The 14,598-nt window shown below is 37.7% G+C and overlaps 1 protein-coding gene across 4 annotated transcripts in view; it reads right to left on the bottom strand.

Annotated features, from left to right (window-relative positions):
- Positions 1-14,598, bottom strand: part of Stam (signal transducing adaptor molecule) — a 141,591-nt gene that overhangs the window by 48,048 nt on the left and 78,945 nt on the right. The window lies entirely within an intron of this gene.

Raw genomic sequence — 14,598 nt, 5'->3', positions numbered from 1 at the left:
ACATTACCCACCGGTAAGGAGTTAGAAGAGATTTTTCTTCTATAATTTCTGACGGTGTCTAATACACTAATAGTGTTGAGGTTTTGGAAAGAAGTTAAAAAGATATAGCGTACATTTACGCCCCAAATATCCTGAGAATCAAAGCGTTAGCCAATTCAATTGAACCTTGTTATGTTAATCTTGATGAAAACCAAGTCTGGTTTTCCAATTCTCAGCAGGGAGCACAGCAGATCAAATGTAGATATGAACTTAGAGAGAGAAAAGTACTAAGGCTTTGGAGATCTGGAAGGCAAAGGACGTTCCGGGAAAAATGGAGTTGACTTAACTGTTTTTGAAAGCACTTTGATAAGGGTATTGTCATTTTTCTCTTTAATTTTTAACAATATTGAGTTTTCATTGTTAACAAATAATTTCCAACTGTTAGTTGAAAAATTGTCTATTATATTTTTCTTTTCCTTTGTAAAAAAAATTAAAATATCATTGTATATCCCTTTGGGGATCCACGGTACAATTTTTGTACCATACGGGTGTTTCATGGTACATTGCGTTATAACTCTTCTATTTGAGCTTTTTCGTCCGGTTTTTTTTTTTTTGTTTGTTTTTCAAGTCCAGAGGCATTGTAGAAGACATGACGTATGGTTTCAGACCGTCCTGCGTCCAGACATAGGAAATGATGACGTCATAATTTTGAAATATATATTTTCCCTTATGAAGCCTATGTTCATTATTTTTTGGCGGGCTTAGTTTTTCACGTAGAAGATTGAAATTTTGCACAAACATTCAGTCCACCGAATAGTATTTACCAGATTTTTTCCCCCGATTTCTGCGTTAAAACAGGGGGGATCCAGAGGGGCAAAGGGTTGAAAAAGGGATTTTTTTACCCAAAAAATCCCGTTTTTCAGGATTTTCCCGTCTCACATACATGATGGAGACACGTGAGTCATACCGTCTGAAAGGCAGTTCCATTCTGAAGAGAATGACGGTCGAATTATCATCCTAGGATAATTAGGGATGTCTCAGGGAATTTTTAAAAAATATACTTCTATATAGGGGAAAATGGGACATGGTCGGTATATATATATATATATATATATATATATATTTTGGCGGGCTTACTTATGCACCTAGAAGATTGAAATTGTGCATAAACATTCACCCCACCTAGTAGTAATTATCAGATTTTTTTCAGATCTCTGCATTAAAACAAGGGGGGTCCAGAGGGAAAAAAGTTGAAAAAGGGATATTTAGACCCAAAAAATCCCGTTTTTCAGGATTTTCCCGCCTCACATACATGATGGAGACACGAGAGTTATACCGTCTGAAAGGCCGGTCTATTCTGAAGAGAATGACGGTCGAATTATTATCCTACGGTAATTAGGGACGTCTCAGGGAATTTTTATCAAAATATACTTCCGTATAGGGAAAAATGGGGCATGGTCGGTATATACAGACTGTTCCATAATTCGTGTTATTTTCTACAGCGCTGGGAGAAGATGAAGTTTATACACTATTAATGTAAAATTTGGCACTCTTATTGGGAATAACTGAATTTTTCTAATTTCTAAAAAAAATAAGAGAAAATTACTGTTTAGCCCCCCTTTTAGGGGTGTAAACACGAAAGTTCATTTTCCTTATGGGAGATTCAATGTTAAGTTTTAGAAGCAGTTTTCTCCAATAATTATTCGTGAAGATTTTGGAGCAAATGAGTTGTATTTGTTACAAAATGCAAAAACACTCATTCACAAACCTAGTAAAGCCGTCTCAAACATTATTTTGCGAAGGTCCCCCTTTTGGGGGGCAAGGGGCGTAAAAAGGTGGTGGGTGATATGTTACCAAAATCCCATAATTTATTTTCGGAATGCCAGTAAGCGTGAGATTAATCACAAATGTTACAGAATTAATGCTCCAATGTCCTTACATGTAAGAGTGACTGATAATGGGGCTACAGCCCCCTTTCAAAAATTAAAAAAAACACCATAAATATCCTTAGTAGGGGCATACGAGAAGAAGGTGTTTTTTTTAATTAATGTAAAATTAGGCGTTATTGTATCAAAAGAGTATGCGTTTTTCAAATCTGGAATGTTATTTTGAAAATGCACCGCCTTAGGGGGGCACAGGGGGCGAAGCATCAGATGATGGATCTTTATAAAAATTCAAAATTTTGTTCCGGAAATGCCAGTGAGCGTCAGATTTTTCACCACTGTCACAGAATTAATATTCCGATGCTCCTTGCATGTGCCAGTGACTTATATGGGGCTATAGCCCCCTTTCAAAAATAAAAAATCACCATAAATATCCTTAGTAGGGACATACGAGAAGAAGGTATTTTTTTAAATTAATGTGAAATTAGGCGTCATTGTATCAAAAGAGTATGCGTTTTTCAAATCTGGAATGCTATTTTGATAACGCACCGCCTTAGGGGGGCACAGGGGGCGAAACATAAAATGATGGATGTTTATAAAAATTCCAAATTTTATTCTGGAAGTGCGAATGAGTATTAGATTAATCACAAATGACACAGAATTAACATTCCGATGATCCTTGCATGTGCCAGTGATTGATGTAGTGCTACAGCCACCTTCCACAAATCACCAAAAATCACGATAAATATCCTTAACAGGGACATACCAGAAGAAACTTTTTTCAATTGGTCGATTAATGTGAAATTTGGCGTTACTGTAATAAAAAGTTATGCATTTTCCAAATCTGAAATGTTATTTTGGTAACAGGGGACAAAGGGCGCGGTTGGTAATTTTTGGCTTTGGAGGGGACAGGGGCCGAAGTATAAAAATTCCAAATTTTATTTTGGTAGTGCCAATGAGCATGAAATTAATTGCAAGGCGCACAGAATTAATGCTCCTATGTTATTTACATGTACAATCCGCAGCAAAGAACCTGCAACATGAGTATGTAAGTTTATTGTGAAACTACGACTAACAGCACAGGGAATCAACATAATGTCTAAGTGGCATGAATCACGTCAGGAGAAACCTCGGCGTCCTCCCCTGCACACTTATTTTGGAGCAAAAGACTTCGTCGTTTAACAATAAACATATATGCTCATGTTGCTGCGGACTGTACCAGTGACTGATATTAGGCTACAATCCCCTTTCATAAAACAATAAAAATTCATGGTGAATGTCCTTATACGCAAGGACCTACTGGCAGAAGGTAAATATTTTTCATTATTAAAGTGAAATTTGGTATTATTGTCGAAAAATGTTTGTTTAAAAAAAGAGCTAAAGCGACAATGTGATAATGGTCATGTGTTGATCACTTTTAGTGTCATCAACTCAAAATTTGATTGGCCTAACTGGAGTTTCAATGTAAAATGCGGAAAGCAGTTTGCTCTATATTTATAGAATTTTGCTGTAAATTAGCAGTTTTAGGTAGAAAATACGATACCATTCCTATTCTTCCTCCCCTTTAATCTATGATGGTACATGCGTTTCTAGTTTTATTACGTCAAACCTCCAAATTGGGGAAGATATTCAGTAAGAAAAATTCAAACGTTTCGTTATTTCCCGTGAGCGTAAAAATATTTGGAAATATACCAAAATTAATGCTTAGAAGCTACCTCCATGTGCCAGCGACCACTTTAGTGATTCAATTCCCCCTTCCCGGTCCCAAAATCATTTAAAGAACCACAACACTTTGTTTTATTTTCTTCCATGCTTCTCTCTGGCCTATTCAGAATGCATGCTAAGAGAAATGTGTTTAAGAAGCACTGGAACACGTCCGAATCATTTGTTGGCGTTCCACTGTAAGCTGATTTTAAGCAATGTCAACAAACTTTTGTTTATAAAACACACTCCAATTCCTGCCTCAACTTCTTGTTCATGTGTGCTGACAACAGTTTCAGACCTTTTCTTATCGCAATACACCAACGGTTTACGAGTTAACGTGTTGACAGTTCAATAGGATTTCGTGTCAGTAATCAACACCTGGGTTAGATTGACTTCTTCGGAAATGGACATTACATATTAGTTGAATCTCGCGGATAAACTGGCTTAATCATTTGATAATTACTTGTCGTTTCCAGTATACTTCAAGAGTGCATTCATACTGTAGTGTCCTTCGATTATGCAGTCTTTAACTCAGGATCAGCGTGCTACTGTAATTGAATGGTACATTTTATCAGAAAAATCTGCAAGAGCAACAAGATCCCGTATAGTTAAAGAACTCGGATTAAAAGTACACGATATGCTAATTCACCGTTTGTACAAACAGTTCCGCAGCAATTGTTTTCACACTGCCCATCTTGCATCTAGGAAAAGTGCAGGAAGATCTCCAAGTGTATCTACAAAAGAAACAAAAAGACAGGTGTTGTTATCTGTTACTAGTTCATCGCGGAAATCCCTTGCTCGTCGAAGCTTAGGCTTAAAGATTAAGAAAACCACGCTATGAAGAATTTTAAGAAACTTGAAGGTAAAAAACCATACAAGGTCCGAATGGTTTCTGAATTGTGTGCAAGTGATTATGGTGATCGTGTTTATTTCTGTAACTGGTTTATCGAGAAGTTAAATGAAAACCCTATGTTCTTATTTCAAGTGATGTTTTCCGATGAAGCAAAATTCTTCTTAAATGGTTCTGTGTCCTCATCACATGCAAGATATTGGTCATCGATACAGCCGAACGTGAGATCAGAAGTGTCAATGGACAAACGAGGAATAATGGTTTGGTGTGGTATAACTGCGACTGAGGTGATAGGACCTTTCTTTTTTGATGAAAATGTAACAACGTCATCATACCAAAAGCTACTAAGAGAAAAAGTATTTGCTGAACTTGATCGTTTAAATTTAGGTCAAAGTGATGAATTATGGTTTATGCAAGATGGAGAGCCAGCGCATTGCTCAAATACGACTATAAATCTTTTGAGAGAGAAATTTGGGAAACGGATTATTTCTATGGGGTCAAGTGTCGAATGGCCACCAAGAAGTCCAGATCTTACACCATACGATTTTTTCTTGTGGGGATTCCTAAAACAAATTGTCTATCAAAAATCATGTAACAGTGTAGAGGACTTGAAACAGAGGATTGTCCACAGTATGGAGATGATCACTCCAGATATGTTGAAGGTGTTCACAGTTTCTTTAGTAAATCGCATTAATTTATGTCTTGCTCGTTCAGGAGGGCATGCCGAATAAAAGTAAGTTGATTTTATGGGTTTTACACTTAGGTTAATGATTTTTTTAAACAATTAGTGATAGTAGAGCCAAAAAGAGTTGTTTTCAACAAAGAATAATTTCCAGCAACTGATTCTTATTCCTCGGGAAACATTTGTTTCTATTACAACCGTGTGTCCGTGTGTATTACGTCTGCGGTACATACGAGTAAGTTGTTATATGGAAAGTTGGATAATACGGTTATTGTGTAAGAAGTAATGAAAATACATGCTTTTTCTTTTTACGAATAAAGCAAACAATATTGAAACTTAAAGCTCACTTTTAATTTTTAAGATCCTACTTTTTATTTTTTTATTTTTATTTATTTATTTTTATTTATTTATTTATTTATTTATTTATTTTTTGTTCCTGCTACGTTTTCCATTGCCATTTTGTGTTCTATTTGGAGATGGTTCTGCTTAAGTGTGTAGAAGATACGTAGGTGATTTGTGTGTGAGATTTTCTGCTATAAAAAGAGCCCTAATTGATTTTTAAAAATATAAAATTCTTTGATTATATTCCAGTGACACCATAACAACAAAGCTATATGCATAATCAGTTACACTGAAGTTATTCATTTACAGTTATTTCCAGGTTTATTGTATATTTTTTTGTTTTGCAATAATAACAACTTACATATTAATTATGACATATTTATTGTGAATTTTTGTGATTTTTGGAAGGGGGCTGTAACCCATATAAGTCACTGGGACATGCAAAGAGCATCGGAATATTAATTCTGTGACATTTGTGACTAATCTCACGCTCATTAGCATTTTCAAAATAAAATTTGGAATTTTCATAAAGATCCACAATCTTATGCTTCGCCTTCTTTCCCGCTAAAGGTGGTGCGTTATCAAAATTATACCGAATTAAAAAAAAACGCCAGCGCCAAATTTAACATTACTTGATTTTAAAAAATAGCTTCTTCCGGTATGTCCCTGTTAAGGATATTTATCGTGATTTGTGGAAGGGGGCTGTAGCCCCACATCAATCACTGGCACATGCAAGGAGCATCGGAATCTTAATTCTGTGTCATTTGTGATTAATCTGATACTCATTCACACTTCCAGAATAAAATTTGGATTTTTTTAAAATAAAGATTCAAATGCTTATGCTGCGCACCCTGTGCCCTCCTAATCCGGTTTCACCAAAATAACATTCTATATTTCAAAAACGCGTACCTTTTTACTAAGATAACAAATTATTTTACATTAATTTGACAAGAAATAACGGTTTCTCGGATGTCCATGCTAAAATATTTATGGCTAATTTTTTATGTGATTTTTTGGAAGGGGGCTGTAGCCCATATCAGTCACTGACACATGCAAGGAGCATCGGAATATTAATTCTGCGACATTTGTGATTAATCTTACCCTCACTGGCATTTCCGGAACAAAATTTTGAATTTTTATAAAGGTCTATCATCTGATGCTTCGCCCCTGTGCCCCCCTAAGGCAGTGGTTACTAAAATAACATTTCAGATGTGAAAAACTCATACCTTTGTGCTACAACGACGCCAAATTTCACATTAATTAACAAAAATACCTTCTTCTCGTATGTCCCTACTAGGGATATTTATGATTTTTTTTATTTTTGAAAGGGGGCTATAGCCCCATATAAGTCACTGGCACATGCAAGGAGTATTAGAATATTAATTCTGTGACAGTGGTGAAAAATCTGACGCTCACTGGCATTTCCGGAACAAAATTTTGAATTTTTATAAAGATCCATCATCGAGCACTTCGCCCCCTGTGCCCCCCTAAGACGGTGCGTTATCAAAATAACATTCCAGATTTGAAAAATGCATACTCATTTGATACAATGACGCCTAATTTCACATTAATTAACAAAAATACCTTCTACTCGCATGTCCCTACTAAGGATATTTATGGTGTTTTTTTTTATTTTTTAAAGGGGGCTGTAGCCCCATTATCAGTTACTGTTACATGTAAGGACATTGGAGCATTAATTCTGTGACATTTGTGATAAATCTCACGGTTACTGGCATTCCGAAAATAAATTATGGGATTTTGGTAACATATCACCCACCACCTTTTTACGCCCCTTGCTCCCCAAAAGGGGGACCTTCGCAAAATAATGTTTGAGACGGCTTTACTAAGTTTGTGAATGAGTGTTTTTGCATTTTGTAACAAATACAACTCATTTGCTCCAAAATCTTCACGAATAATTATTGGAGAAAACTGCTTCTAAAATTTAACATTGAATCTCCCATAAGGAAAATGAACTTTCGTGTTTACACCCCTAAAAGGGGGGCTAAACAGTAATTTTCTCTTATTTTTTTTTAGAAATTCGAAAAATTCAGATATTTCCCAATAAGAGTGCCAAATTTTACATTAATAGTGTATAAACTTCATCTTCTCCCAGCGCTGTAGAAAATAACACGAATTATGGAACAGTCTGTATATATTATTATTATTATTATTATTATTATTATTATTATTATTATTATTATTTTTGCGGGCTTATTTTTTCACGTAGAAGATTGAAATTTTGCACAAACATTCAGTCCACCGAGTAGTATTTACCAGATTTTCCCCCCGATTTCTGCGTAAAAACAGGGGGGTCCAGAGGGGCAAAAGTTGAAAAACGGGATATTTAGACCAAAAAATCCCTTTCTTCGGGATTTTCCCGCCTTACATACATGATGGAGACACGTGAGTCATACCGTCTGAAAGGCAGTTCTATTCTGAAGAGAATGATGGGCAAAATATGACCCTAGGGTAATTAGGGATGTCTCAGGAATTTTTTTCCCTGAGACCATGGTGTTTTGCGGTAATTTGGGGCATTGTGGGGATTCTTGATAAAATTTCTCCCGCCCTTACTACTGAAGATAGAAACTTGAAATTTGTTACACACATTTAGTTTACCAAGTACTATTTTTCAGATTTTTTTGAGATCTCTACGTTCACACAGGGGGGGCAAGAGGGGCCCAAAGTTTGAAAAAAATCCCTCAAAAGTTTCCCTTTTACATCACTTTTCCCTCTCCTGGTATATGGTATGGGCATGCAAGTGATACCATTTGAAAGCCAGCTCCATTCTGAAGAGAATGAGGTATGAACCACGATCCTAGGATAAATAGTGACGATGCAGTAGATGTTTGACTGAAAGTCTAAAAAATAGCCCAAAAATCCAAGATCCGGAAAGGGATATATATATCAACAATTGAATATTATAATGTGTCTGTTACCTACATTAATATGAATATACAAATGCCAATTAACGTCTAAAGAAGATAACGTTAAGTTATATCATAAATACTGTCACGAAGTTTGGAGTGGCGCTGTAGGCATCCGGAGTGGCACAGTGCTTCATCTGTGTATAAAGCGGAAGATGCATGTAGTGTGTGTTTGACTGTTCATGACATGCGTTGATATTGCACTGACTTCTGATGGAGTGGGGAGATTACGAAAATCGTGTAGCAGTAATTGCACTACACAAGGTCGGGAAGACAGCAGGTGAGATTTTCAACCTCCTGAAACTCCTACAAATCAGCAAGAGATTCGTGTATCGCGCCACACAGCGATACACCGAGACCGGAACGGCAGCTGACCGCGCAAGGAGTGGCAGACCAGGAACAGTACGAACCCCGCAGGTCCAGAAAGCAGTCGCAGCAAGAATTCGAAGAAATCCTGTTCGAACACAAAGTGTGATGGCTGCTGAGATGAACATCAGCAGAAATTCCATGTCTCGTGTGCTCAGGAGTGACCTACATCTACGGGCGTATAAGAGGCGGACTAGTCACTTTCTGACCCAAACATTAATGTCGCAGAGGGCCCTTAAATCAACGAGACTGTTGCGGCGTTACGCCAACAATCTGCACAGAAAGATTCTGTTCACTGACGAAAAGGTGTTCACAATTGAGCAGGCCTACAACGCCCAAAATGACTGTGTGTATGCCACGTCATCTACTGCAGCTGCTGAGGCAGCTCCAAGAGTTCAGAGGGCACATCATCCTGCCTCAGTGATGGTTTGGTGGGAAGTGATCCACTCAGGCACAACCCAGCTGCATTTTTGCGAACAAGGTGTTAAAACATCTGCCAAGGTGTACCAGGACACAGTACTAACACCTATAGTGAAACCACTGTCTGCTACCATGTTCTCTGCAGAAAGGTGGACCTTCCAGCAGGATTTCGCTCCAGGCCTCAAAGCGAAAACAACCCAGGACTGGCTGGCACGGAACGTCCCCGACTTCATTTCTACCGCTGATTGGCCTTCTAGCAGCCCGGACCTTAACCCGTTGGACTACAAACTTTGGGCAGTCCTTCAGGCAAAAGTCTGCCATGAGCGGCATCCACCTGTCGACAGTCTGAAACAATCCTTGACCCAAGCAGTGAACAATTTTTCCATGGACGTGGTGCGTAATGCCATTGACCAGTGGCCGGACAGAAATGACAGGAAATCAAATCAAAAATGGTAAAACACGGTATATTCTGATGAACACGTTGGAACAGAGGGACTTAGTCGCTGGATGCTTATCGCACCGAGGAGGATGAAACAACCAAGAAAAATTAAAGAACAAAAAAGTAACTGAAGTGTCCAGGTTGGGATACAGGATCATGTGCTAATGCTACCCAGCTGAGAGGCAGTTTATAGTAGAGAAAGGTAACACTAATGGGAGATCTCTGGAGAAAGAACCCAACTGAGTTAGCTATTGTCCCGTTACGACCCATCCCAAACCCGGATGTAGTACCTTACGCAAGAAAACCAGAGGAACTCAAATTCTGTCTTCTTTCTAAAATTCACAAGCCTGGCAAGTCAAGAAAGGAAGAAAAAATCATTTCAAGTACTGGTAGTTCCACTGAATGCATCTCTGCTTTCCTTGACTACCATTCCACTCAATGTTCAGGTTCCCTCGCCACACTCCAAAGATCCAAATCAATTATTATCCATTATTCGCTCCATCGCCGAACTCTGCCATCTAATACCTTTCTAGCCTACGTAGATGCAACTTTATTATACATCAATATTTCAATTAATCATGACTTCAGCGCTCATTAGAGTTCCTTAAGGTCTGACACGAATATCAAAAGCCCAACAAACAATCACGTAAACAACTTCAGTCTATCTTAACTGTGAGCATCTTTCCACGTCAAAATAACCACTATCTTCCATCTGACAGCACAGCCATGATCACTTGTATTCCTCCCCCTTTTCTTCTTGATTAAGCCAACTTATTTATGTGATGCTGAAACAATGAATATTACGCTCGTAACTACTGCACCTTCCTTTTGGCTTCGATTCATAAACTATATTTTCTTCACATGGATCCATGTAAACCCAGGACTGGAAATATTTCTACAGTCTCTAGACAAGAAGTATGCAGCCAAATTTATCTGACGTTCTACAACCATATAATTACCTTCGACGTGAACATTAGAGAGGAGAGTGGCCATTTTGATACATTCATTATATCGTCCTCAACAACTATCTGAAAATCTTATCAGCTCTGTCCAACTGAGGATTCCTCTAATCCGAGGAAATCATCCACTTCCTTAATTCTATGCCAGTTTTCATTCTGTACAGAAGTTAAAAGAGCTTGCTTATCCCATACTTACCATAACCCCTAAATCCGAAAACTCTTTCTTGACAAGCAATAAAATCGTTTACATTCATTACAGAACTAGTTCCCTGACACATCCTGTATATCACCCGAAAAAGGGCGGAAACCTAATGTAAATCTTGTCAGACATTCCAAAAACTTAAGTTCGACGGTTACGCTCTGTACTCTCAAGGAGAGGGATAATTAATGCAAGTAATGATTATGAAAGAATTGATGAAATTAAGACGAAGGAGGAAGCGGGAGAATCCCGAGAAAATCCACGGATACGAAACTGTCCACCGGGATGTCATTTTAAGCAAGAGGGCCGACGAGTACAGGCTGATTCTCATTTTCTTCGCATCAAGTGCTGTTTATGCAGTATACTCCATCGAAAGTGTTGCTATTTAGTCAGCATAATACCTCGATAGAGAGCCCTGTGTTTCGCCGATGCTAGTCCTGTGAAGAGATAAACCTTTAATAACGAAATTAAGTCAATTACGGAACTAACAAAAATATAGTATTATTCTGTCAGGCATCCTCCCTTCTACACAAAGATGTATTACTTGGTAGGTAAAAACAACCACAACCGTATCAACCTCTGACGTGCTACGGTAAACTTCTGGCTCTATCTTTTGTGTATAGGCTTGGTCTGACAGTCGCTGCATGAGAGGGGGTGACTTTCTACCTGTTTATAGACACAATTTCAAAACCAACAGCCCTTTTCATACCCATTACACGTCTCCAAGCATTCATGGATAGAAAGACAAAGCCTCAACCTATCATAAACCTTATTCACCCGTACCCCAGTTCCTCCCATCAAGAAGGCAGTAAAGAAGGTGAATCACTTCAGACTGAACACATCACACACAAAAACAAGAAGAAATGGATCAAGTTTTAGTTATGTTCACCCTAGTAAAAAGACACTTTCATACAAACATATGACTCACCACACAAAACAATGAAGAACACAATTGAATCATCAAACAACAAAAATAAAATAACGAAGAATACCAACACACAAACAATCACACCTGATTTAACGAGAGACAGAAAACTTATGAAAAATCTGCACTTTCACAGAACTATTACGCATATTTCTCCGTATCTCTTACAGAAAATATCCGAGGACTTGTGGCGGAATACTTTGAGTACCTCCCAACAGTATATGGAAGTTCTGCTTGAGATTTAACCCCCATGCATAAACGATTCTCAAACGGAAAAAGAAGATTCATTAATAGTTTTACTCCCGAGAAGTTTGGAGAAAGTAACAAAATGGTTTATGTGAAATGCGAGGACTGCACGAAGGATCTAAAGATGAAGGAAGATCTCCAGCTCAACCAAACAAAGAAACACGACCACAGCACAGTTACATGCAGCGGCCCTATGATGTATCACCAGCATAGCAAACAGGTCTTTCTTTCACATTTAAAGGAGTGGATCAAAAGCACAATACAGAGAACATGGTGTCTACTAAAATTCCAAAATGAAATTTTGTGACTTTTTCGTGCCCTTTTCTTTACCAAATCATAAAATTTCCTAACATTTTCAATAGCGAATTCGGGTCCGAATTAGGCCGAATTTTCATCCATGCGATAGAAACGTACTTTGCTTGCGATTTGGTAGCGTCTAAAGCAGACCATAGACATTTTAGGTGGTGAATTTTGACTTTTTATAAAACAAAATTTTCCAATCTGTACTTACATTTGCACAGCTAAAAAAAATCATGACCCAAACGCTAAATTTTGTGACTTTTTCGTGACCGATAGACACCCTGGAGAAAATACAGCAAGAGCTCCGAAGACAGAATATTGAAGTCAATAATGTTATGTGCACATAATCATTAAAAAAAAAAAAAAAAAAAAAAAAAAAAAACACTACCACTTATACGTGTGATTTCCAGAAACCCCGAACAAATAACACACTGATAAAAAACGGTGTGCAGCTTACACAAAAGCGTCCAAAACCACAGATACACAGGTCGTATCGGAACTGCTTTCAATGTGGCCATTCTAGTTACTTTTGTACTCTTCCACGTAGATGCTACCACTGTGAGGAAAATAACACAAACTTAGCAAATCTATCAATACGCTGTTTTGTGCTACCTGCAAACTAAGAGACCACATAATCTATCTGTCTCAAACATTCTCATAGTCCAACTACACGCAGGATTCCGAACATCATTCAAGAAACCAAAGTAGTACAGGTAGCAAACCTCTGACCAAGAAGATAGCTGACGACAATCAGCCAATCAAAGGAGCAAGAAGATTCAAACCAGCCAATCAGATAGCCTCAAACACAGCAACCCCAGAACATAGAAGAAATAGTAAACAAATCAGTCTCCATAACAACACAACAGATAATGAAATGGGTTATTTTCATACTGACAATTACGAAAGACCTTGAAACAAAACAAAATCTCTACGCTACCATACGGAAGTCCTACCAGCAAATCATGCAACACAATCCACATTTTACAATCACCAAAAGGAAACAGATACATATCGCGTAAAGAATAAACAAAGAACACTACACACATATAAGCAAATATCCAAAGCACAACTTGGCAGTTTATGCACAACCAAGAACACGCATAAAACAGCAGCTCTCTTCGCTTGTGGTTTCGGGCTCGGTTCCCGGTCCCGCTGAGAGGACAAAAATTTAACTTCACAATCATTTACTTACATTAATCATTTGTCTCCTTTGTCGTAAAGAGTATAAGCGTGGGATGTCAAACTAAAAGATTTCATTTCATTTCAGATATAAAACAAAAATACTGACAGAAGCTGAACGTCTACCCGTATTTTGTTGTTCTTTGCAAAATACTCAAACAAAATTTCTATAAAAACCCTACGTGACATTCGTCCGTTTGCAAAGCCAACAACGATACAAACTCCACACAAGATATTCTTTAAAACATACTACCCCCCCCCCCCCCCCCCCATAAATGGAATGATGTAGTTACTTTGCTATTCGAATTTAAATTCAACCCCAAAAAACATTGGATAAAGCAGCAGAATTGCTGCTATGTCCTTCCAGCCCCCAACCAGGCTGGTAAATTATAAATATCCGGTCCGATAATGTCCACAAGCTCAAATGGCCAGAAACTGAACACGGAATCCTTTACACAACTGAACGCTCTACTATTGAACTACCGTGATCCCCAATTTATTTTATGTCTTTAAATATACTCAATGTCCAGTTTTTCGCATTGGCGAAACTATCTCCTCTTTCGATCGACATTATCATGGATACTCGTGCAGCAATCGAATGGTTCATCTACTGTTTCAGAGGACACATCACAACATTATTTCTATTTCCTAAAAATCCTCTTACCAGACTCTTTCATGTCCCCCACGAAGAGAATGGAAGACATTCACATTAATATTCTATCCGCGAACCATCCGCTGGCTTTAACGTCTATAACACCTACTCACCTCACTACACTCAGTTCACTTTCAATAGATGTATTTTTATCCTGTTTTGTTACTATTGTTTTTCGCAAATACTTTTTACTCTGTTATCTCATTATTTCATTTTTTTCAGTGTTTTCTTTATCACTTACTGGTTCTCTCTCCAGTATTCTTACCCACCTACTCATCCCATTACTTTTCTCTCTTTTCTTCCATTTAAAACATACACTACTTTAACCTTCATAACACTATCACAAGACTGCATTTCAAGATGACCTGGAAGCTTCTAGCTACATTTCTTCCCCTCCTATTTAATGAAACGTTTAACGAAAATGCTCACGGTGAATACATTAGATGGTTTGTGACAAGATCATCAGTATTTTCTAACAATTAATTCGTTTTCAATGTCATTTTTGAATTTTTTTGTTCCAATTACGTATTAAACCTTAGAGAACATTAT

The sequence above is a fragment of the Thermobia domestica genome, chromosome 8 (assembly GCF_964235325.1).
Source record: "Thermobia domestica chromosome 8, izTheDome1.hap1.1, whole genome shotgun sequence".
Taxonomy (NCBI): domain Eukaryota; kingdom Metazoa; phylum Arthropoda; class Insecta; order Zygentoma; family Lepismatidae; genus Thermobia; species Thermobia domestica.
This window is presented reverse-complemented; position numbering and strand designations above follow the sequence as displayed.